The following is a 9,405-nucleotide window of genomic DNA, read 5'->3' as shown; positions in this document are numbered from 1 at the left end:
CCTGGAGTTAGAAAACCAAAAGGGAAGAACACACTCAGCATCTCTCAAGCTGAAAGAACTGAGGAAAAAATTTAAGCCTCTAGTTGCAATATTGAAAGATTCTATGGGGAAAATATTGAATGATGCAGGAAACATCAAAAGAAGATGGAAGGAATACACAGAGTCACTGTACCAAAAAGACTTGGTCAATGTACATCCATTTCAGGAAGTGACATATGATCAAGAACCAATATTATTGAAGGAAGAAATTGAAGCTACACTATTGGCAAAGAACAAGGCTCCAGGAATTGACGGAGTACCCATTGAGATGTTTCAACAAACTGATGCCAACAAACTGGCACTCACTTCAGTATGCCAAGAAATTTGGAAGACAGCTACCTGGCCAGCTGACTGAAAGAGATCCATATTTGTACCCATTCCAAAAAAAAGGTGATCCCACGGAATGTGGAAATTATCGAACAATGTCATTAATATCACATGCAAGTAAAATCTTACTGAAGATAATTCAAAAATGATTGCAGCACTGTATTGAAATAGTTTCCAGAAATGCAAGATGTATTCAGAAGAGGATATGGAACAAGGGATATCATAGCTGATGTCAGATGGATCTTCGCTCAAAGCAAAAAATACAAAATGTTTACTTGTCTTTTATTGACCATGCAAAAACATTCCATTGTGTGGATCATAACAAATTATGGATAATATTGAGAAGAATGGTAGTTCCAGAACACTTAATTGTACTCATGAGGAACCTGTACATAGATCAAGAGGTTGTTATTTGAACCGAACAAGGGGATACTGCATAGTTTAAAATCAAGAAGGGAGTGCATCAGGTTATATCCTTTCACCATACTTATTCAATTTGTATGCTGAGCAAATAAGCCGAGAAGCTGGACTATGTGAAGAAGAACATGGCATCAGGATTGCAGGAAGGCTCGTTAACAACCTGAGATACATAGATGACATAACTTTGCTTGCTGAAAGTGAGAATGACTTGAAGCACTTACTGATGAAGATTAAAGACTACAGTCTGCAGTATGGATTACACCTCAATATTAAGAAAACAAAAATCCTCACAACTGGTCCAATAAACAGTTTCATGATGGATGAAGAAAAGATTGAAGTTGTCAAGGACTTTGTATTACTTGGTTCAACAATCAACACCAATGGAAGCAGCATTCAAGACATCAGATGATGTATTGCATTGGGAAAATCTGCTGAAAAAGACCTCTTCCAAGTGCTGAAGAGCAAAGATGTCTCCTTGAAGACTAAGGTGTGCCTAACCCAAGCCATGGTATTTTCAATCACCTCTTATGTATGTGAGAGCTAGACAATGAATAAGGAAGACCAAAGAAGAGTTGATGCTTTTGAGTTGTGGAGTTGGAGAAGAATGCTAAAAGTAACGTGGACTGCTAAAAGGACTAACAAATCTGTCCTGGAAGAAGTGCAGCCAGAATGCTCCTTGGAAGTGAGAATGGCCAGACTTTGTCTCACCTACTTTGGTCATGTTGTCAGGAGGAACCATTTGCTGGAGAATGATATCATGCTTGGTAAAGTGGAGGGTCAATGAAAAAGGGGAAGGTCCTCAACGAGATGGATTGACACAGTGGCTGCAATGATGGGCTCAGGTATAACAAGGATCCTGAGGCTGGCATACCGGGTAGTGTTCCTTCTGCTGTGCATAGTGTTGCTATGAGACAGAGATGACTCAATGGCACCTAACAATGACAACAACAACAACATAGTAGAGCATACAAGGGGCAGAGTTATCAAATCTTCACAGTGATATTCCAAAACCCTGAGTGAGTGAGTCACTCAGTCTGGAGACTCAGGCCTATAGTCTTAGGGGACACCAAGGTCAGTTAGCACAACATAGACCACAAAAGACAATATTCTACATCCTACTTTGGTGAGTAGTTACTGAGGTCTTAAAGCTACTAAAGCTTTAAGCTTTAAGCTTCTAAAGCTGGTCTTAAAGCCAGCTAAGGTGCAGCTCTTGGTTTCTTCCACAGCAAAGAAGAGTGAAGAAAATAAAAGACATGTGGAAACAATTAGTTCAAAGGACTAATGGACCATAGAAACCTTAAGCTTCATGACCCAGAAACCAGAAGAACTAGATGATGCCTGGCTACCATTACCAACTGCTCTGAAAGGGATCACATTAGAAGGTGGATAGAGTGGGAGAAAAATGTGGAACAAAACTTAAAAATTACACATATATATGTATAAAAGACCAAGCTTACTGGTCATGTAGAGACTGGTGGAACCCCCAACACTATGATTCTTCTAGAACTGAACTCACTCTTATAGCTGAATTTTCAGTCGAACAATAGATAAGTCTACAAAATTAACAATTACTTTAGAAAGGTAGACACACCTTAGAATAATTAACCATTTAAGATCAAAGGGGCAGCATCTGCCTAAGTGCAAAGTTTAGACAGCAGAAGTGTTAGGAGAGAAAGAAGAATGGAAATGAGAAACACAGGCAAATGTGGCAGGAGTGATGTTACTTTGAGGGAATTGCAATCAATGACGTGAAATGAAATGTGTGTGAATTGTTGAATGGAAACTTATTTGCTCTGTATGGTTTCATCCAAATCACAATACAGAGTTTTTCTTAAATAAATAAATGGTGAGGGGAGGAAGGGGAAAACGGGGACACTGAGTTTCTGTGAAAAATGAAAAAGGGAATTGTTCAGCAGTCAAGTTTCTCTCTCTCTAAAAGAGAAGTAACCAATTGTCTCTAGAAATAAAAGATAGACACTTGGTTAAAAAAAAAAAAAAAAAGATGGAAAAACTAATCACCAACTCTATATGAAAAGCAGAGACCCTAGCTAGATAAGCAAAACACTATGAAAGAAACAGAACAAAGTAGGAAGCCTCACACTCCCTGATCTCAAAACCTACTGTACAGCCACAGTAATCAAAACAGCCTGATATTGGTACAATGACAGACATGTGGACCAATGGAACAGAATTGAGAACCCAGAAGTAAATCCATCCACCTAGGGACAGCTTATCTTTGACAAGGGGCTGAAATCCATTAAATGCAGAGACAGACTCTTTATCAAATGGTGTTGGCAAAACTGGATATCCATTTGCAGGCAGAGCTCTGGTGGCATAGTGCCTAAGGCATTTGATTGCTAACCAGAAGGTTGATGGTTCAAACCCATCAGCCACTCCGCAGATGGAAGACTGGGCAACCTACTTCTATAAAGATACTGCCTCAGAAACCCAAAGAGGGTTGCTGTGAGTTGGAATCGACTTGATGGCAGTGAGTTTGGTTTTAGGTTTTGTTTTTTTTTAACAAATATCTCAATCTAGTCAACACTCACGGAAGCAGCAGTCAAGAAATTAGAGGTCTTGCTGCACTAGGCAAATCTGCAAAAACCTGTTTAAAGTGCTGAAGAGAAAAGATGTCACTTTGAAGACCAAGGTGTGCCTAACCAAAACCATAGTATTTTCAGCTGCCTCATTTGTATATGAAAGCTGGACAATGAATAAGGAAGACAAGAAGAATTGATGCCTTTGAATTGTGATGTTGGTGAAGAATACTGAAAATACCATGGACTGCCAGAAGAAGGAACAATCTATCATATAAGAAGTGCAGCCAGAATGTTCCTTAGAAGTGAAAAGGGCCAGACTTTCTCTCACTGACCTTGGTCATGTTGTCAGAAGAGACCATTCCATGAAGAAGGATATGCTTGGTAAAGTAGAAGGTCAGAAAAAAAGGGGAAGACCCTCAAAGAGATGGATTGACACAGTAACTGCAATGGTGAGTTCAGGCATAGCAAGGATTGTAAAGATGGCTCAGGACAGTGTTTTCTTCAGTTGTACACAGGGTCATCATGAGTTGGAACTGACTCGATAGCACCTAAACAACAAGAAAAAACACATGAAGAAATGCTCATGATCATTAGCCTTTAGAGAGCACAAATCAAAACAACAATAAGATATAATCTCATACCAGCATTAATAACAAAGTTCAAAAAGACAGAAAACAACAAATGTTAGTGAGGATGTAGAGAGACTAGAATGCTCATACAGTACTGTACTGGTGCGACTATAAAATAGTGAAACTACTGTGGAAAATGGTATGATGCTTCCTTAAAAAGCTAGAAATAGAAATACCATATGATCCAGCAATCCCACTACTAGGTATTATCCTAGAGAAATAAGAGCTGTGACACAGATATATGCACACTCATCTTCATCATAGTATTATTCATAAAAGCAAAAAGATGGAAACAGCCTAAGTGCCCATCAGTGACGAATGTATAAACCAATACACACAATGGAGTACTACACAATGTTAAAGAATAATGATGAATCTGTAAAATACCTCATAACATGGATGAACCTGGAGGACATTAGACTGAGTGAAATTAGGCAATCACAAAAGGACAAATAATGTAAGACCATTACTGTAAAAAGTCAAGAAAAAGTGTACAGATAGAATCATTCTTTGAAGTTTATCTAGGGTAGAAGAGGAAGGAAGGGTAAATCACTAACTAGAGAGTAACCAAAACCCACTGACATTGAATTAATTCCAACTCATTAATGTGGGTAAAGGGAAAGTCATTATACAATAAGGGAGGTCAGCACAAAATGATCAAAGCAAAAGAAGACACTGGGAGGAGCACAAGAGTTCAAGGCAACAAAGGTAAATACTATTATATGTATAATCCTGCAAGAACAGTAATAACAATTTATGTGTGGATACATAGACACTCCAGGTGAATAGGTATGGGAAGGCAAATGGAACTACACCCATGGATGTAGATAGATTTGACAGAGGATATTTCTCCATATGTATTTATATGCACTGCATATATATCTATGGATATAGTGGAGCATATCAGGCACAAATATATGAAAACTTCTTAGTCATAGTCAAACACCTTGAGTCAATGAGTCTTTGGGCCTGGACCTCAGGACCATAGCCTCAGGGGGCACTATAGTCAATTGACATAAATTAATCCACAAAGACAGTGTTCTACATCCTACTTTGTTGAGTAGTGACCAGAGTCTTAAAAGCTATGAATACCCAACTAAGGTGCAACTGTTGGTCTCTCCCCATCTGGAACAAAGAAAAGTGAAGAAAATCACAGATGCAAGGAAACAATTAGTTCAGAGTACTAATGGGTTGTGTGAACCCCAGGCTCCATGACTCTGAGACCAGAACAAGATGCTGCCTGGCTACCAGAGTTAACCATTCTGAAAGAGATCACAATAAGAGGTCCTGGATAGCATGGGGAAAAAACGTGGAACAAAACTCAAAATCTTAAAAAAGACCATGTTTACCGGTCTCATAGAGACTGGTGGAGCCCCTGAGGATACTGCCTTTCAAATCTGGAACTGAACTAACCCATGTGGTCATCTTGCAGTCAAATGATAGAAAGCCTAAAAAGTGAACAGAAACACCAGGCAGGTACACACTCCTTAGATCAAGAAACGTTTGAGATAAAAAGGACAGCATTTGCTCAGGAATAAGCTCAGAAGGCAGGAAATAACAGGAAAAGATGAAGGGAGATAGTAAACACAGGGAGGAAGTAGGAAGAGTGCTGTTACATTGTGGGGAATTCAATCAATATCAGAAAACAAAATGTGTATGAACTGTTGCATGGAAAGCCAATTTGCTCTGTAAACTTTCACCCAAATCACCATTTAAAAAAAAAAAAAGGAAAAAAAAATGGCTATTTCTGCTTATAACTCAATCTCATAAGAGCTTTTCCATGAGATATCCACTGAACTTCAGTATGCAGCAGAAGTGCTTTATGTATATTTCCCATTTAGTCACACAAAATATTAAAAGGAAGGGTACTCAAAGGTTGAGATTCAATAAAGTTAATAATTTTTACACTACATAAAAGATATTTAAAATAAAATGTGTTATCTCCTCTGTGAGCATGTGATATCGAATAAAGTATTTTCTAGTACAGTTTGGTGCTACTGCCTTGTTGTTGTTGTTGTTGTTGTTAGGGGTGATCGAGCTGGCTCTGACTCATAGTGACCCTATGTACAACAGAACAAAATACTGCCTGGTCCTGAAGCAGACTCACAATCCTTGCTACACCTGAGCCCATTACTGTGGCCACTGTGTCAATCCATCTCATTGAGGGCCTTCCCCTTTTTTGCTGATCCTCCATTTTAACACTTTACCGAGTATGATATCCTTCTCCAGGGAATGGTCCCTTTTGACAACATGACCAAAGTAGGTGAGACAAAGTCTGTCTATTCTTGCTTTCAAGGAGCATTCCAGCTGCACTTCTTCCAGGACAGATTTTTTAGTTCTTCTGGCAGTCCATGGTACTTTCAGTATTCTTTAACAACACCACAACTCAAAAGCATCAACTCTTGGTTGGTCTTCCTTATTCATTGCCCAGCTTTCACATGCATGTGAGGTGATTAGAAGCACCATGGCTTGAGTTAGGTGCACCATAGTCTTCAAAGAGACATCTTTGCTTTTCAGTACTTTAAAGAGGTCTTTTGCAGCAGGTTTGCCCAGTGCTATACGTTGTCTCATTTCTTGACTGCTGCTTCCATAGGTGTTGATGTGGATCCAAGTAATGTGAAGTCTTTAACAACTTCAGTCTTTTCTCCATTTATCATGATGCTGTTTATTGGTTATAATAGCTACTTTGAAGTCTTTGATAATTCTAACATTTTGGCAGTCTTGGGGTTGACCTCTACTGTTTGCCTTTTCCTTTGAAAGTTAGATTTTCCTCTTAGTATGTTGAGTAATTTTGGATTGTATCCTGGATATTTGGAATATCATATTATGAGTTCTGGGTCCTGTGTAAATCTTCTGGAAAATGTTGAGCTTGTTTGTTCAGTATCCTCAGTAGCCAGTTTGAAACCTTGAGTAATAATCTATACTGTAGAGTTCAGTGTTAAAATCTTTGCTGTGCTGATTACAGTCAATTTCACAGAAGCAGAGGCTAGTGATGAGAACAGGACTCCTGTGCACATGCCTGTACTATTTTTGGCCCTGTCTGTGGCCCCTGGCTATACCACTGCTGCCCATGTCAAGAGCTAGGGGGGAAAAAAAAAAAAAAAAAACACATAATGACCAAATACTGGAGAAAGCTGCCTTGCTGGCACTTAGCAGTGGAAAAAAAACTATGCCAACCAAACATACTTTTTTTTTTTTTTTTTTAAAAAAAAGCACACTCCAAGACAGGAGTCGGCCTTGTAAAGGGCTAGGGAGTGAATATTTTAGACTTTGTGGGCTAAGAGGCAAAAATGAAGGTATACAGATACTTACATAATAAGAGATAAAGCTTGTACCCTGCCCTGCCCAGTTTGCTATTAGCGGGAGTCATTCTAGGGGCAAAGAGTGACTATCCAAGAGGGAGGGACTTAGAAGGTGGGTAGTGGTATGGCATGAAGTTAATTTCACTCTCTGCCTCAGTGACCTCTGTCTTTTTTTCAGAGATCCTAGTCATATCAGTTTGGGCAGCTGGCTAGAGGACAGGTGTCTCATCAAGCCATCACTTCCTAGACTGAATTCTAGACCACCAATGGGATTCCTGGTGTATAGGTGACAACCAGCACAGGCTCTGGAGAGTGGTGAGACATGGCTGCAGGCCAGGAAGGTAGGTGCTAGAAGTGTGTGTGTGTGATTCACAGTGCTATCTCATCTATTGGTGCTTGCACTAGATTTGGCCCCCATAATTTGTCAGTCCCTGCTCTAAGATCTTGATAAAAGAGCCACCAGGACCATAAAGGAAAACCCCCTCCTCGTGCAATGTCTCTTTAACACCTTTCATTGACACAGCTTGACATCATGCTAGCTACCAAAAAGCCAAACCTACTGCCATCAAGTCGATTTGACTCATAACGACCTCTCCTTGGGTTTCCAAGGCAGTATCTCTATGGAAGTAGATTGCCCAGTCTTCCTTCTGAGCAGTAGCTGGTGGGTTTGAACTGCCAGCCTTCTGGTTAGCAGTCAAATGCCTTAGGCACTGTGCCACAGGAGCTGGGAAAAGAAAAAAATATATTTGAAAGGCCTAGATTCATATTTGGGAGCTGTGGTGGCATAGGGCCCAAAGCATTTGACTGCTAACCAGAAGGCTGGTGTTTCTAACCCACCAGCCACTCCTTGGAATGAAGATTGGGCAATCTACTTCTGTGGAAATACTGCCTGGGAAATCCAAGGAAGGGTTGCTATGAATCAGACTCAAGTCTATGGCAGTGAGTTGTATATATATATATATATTAGATTCATTTTCATATTAAATAAGAAAGGATGAATTTGGGACCAAAACACAAACCATACACTGCCATGGAGTCAATTCCAACTCATAGCAACCTCCATGGGTGTACAAGGTGCTAAATATTTATGGAAGTAGGTTGTCTAATCTTCCCTCTATAGAGTGGCTGTTGTGTTTGATTGACCTGCCAACCTTCTGGTTAGCAGTCAAATGTCTTAGGCACTGTGCCATCAGAGCTCCTTCAGTTTGGGACAGAGAGGCAATAAATTGGTATACTGGCATGGGAAAAGAAGCTTAATTGATTGCTTAAAGCTCTGATTAGTGAGATACTGTGATAAAAGAACTGGTGTGACAATTTTTATTCTTTGGTTGAAGGATAGAAAAAGGGGATTCTTGTCTCTGTTTGGTTTACCTATGAAAAGTTGTAGAGAATTCTTATTTTGAGCTTTCCCTTAGATAAAACCATTTACCTCTCTGAGCCTCGGTTTCTTATCTGTAAACTAGGAATAACATTACTCATTTTTTCAGAGTTGTTAAAATGATTAGAGATAATGTATATACAGGCTTGATAACACAGGCCTTTAATAAATGTTAGCTCTTCTTCCTTACCTGATAAAAGGCTGAGAAAAAACCACGGATTAGGAATTGGGTTTAAAAATTAGTTTTGTGATATTCCTAGGAAATAGAGAATTTAGTTAGGGTCTTTTGAATTGAAATTCAGATTGAAACTATAATTATTTAGGGAAATTATGCAGCATAATTGCAGAATTTTTATTGTGAAATTGGGAGTTCAAATAGGACTCTGTCCTCAGTATAGGCATTGGTTTACGTGGTTACTAAATTTGGATAGAGAGCATTTTCTATCAATGAACTGGGATTTCGTGGAATTTTAGGTTTTTAGACATTAGGATAGAAACAAGGTTTCCTAGAAGGGGCTTGTAGCACCACAAAATATCAAATAGGGCGTGTAGATTTGGGATGTTTTAATTTGCAAACTACAACATGATTTTCTTACACATAATAAATGTTATTCTTTAATTTGTTGTGATTCTGGTTTGGTTTCATTTGTATCATATTCTGGAAATCTGTCAAGGGTGGATGTGGTGGTTATGTTTTTTGTGTCAACTTGGCTGGGCCTGGTTGAGTGGCTGGGCAGCTGGTGGTAGTTATTCCCCATGATGAGACTGGC

The sequence above is a fragment of the Orycteropus afer genome, unplaced genomic scaffold (assembly GCF_000298275.1).
Source record: "Orycteropus afer afer isolate SDZICR_OR568_19922 unplaced genomic scaffold, OryAfe1.0 scaffold00045, whole genome shotgun sequence".
Classification (NCBI taxonomy): domain Eukaryota; kingdom Metazoa; phylum Chordata; class Mammalia; order Tubulidentata; family Orycteropodidae; genus Orycteropus; species Orycteropus afer.
This window is presented reverse-complemented; position numbering follows the sequence as displayed.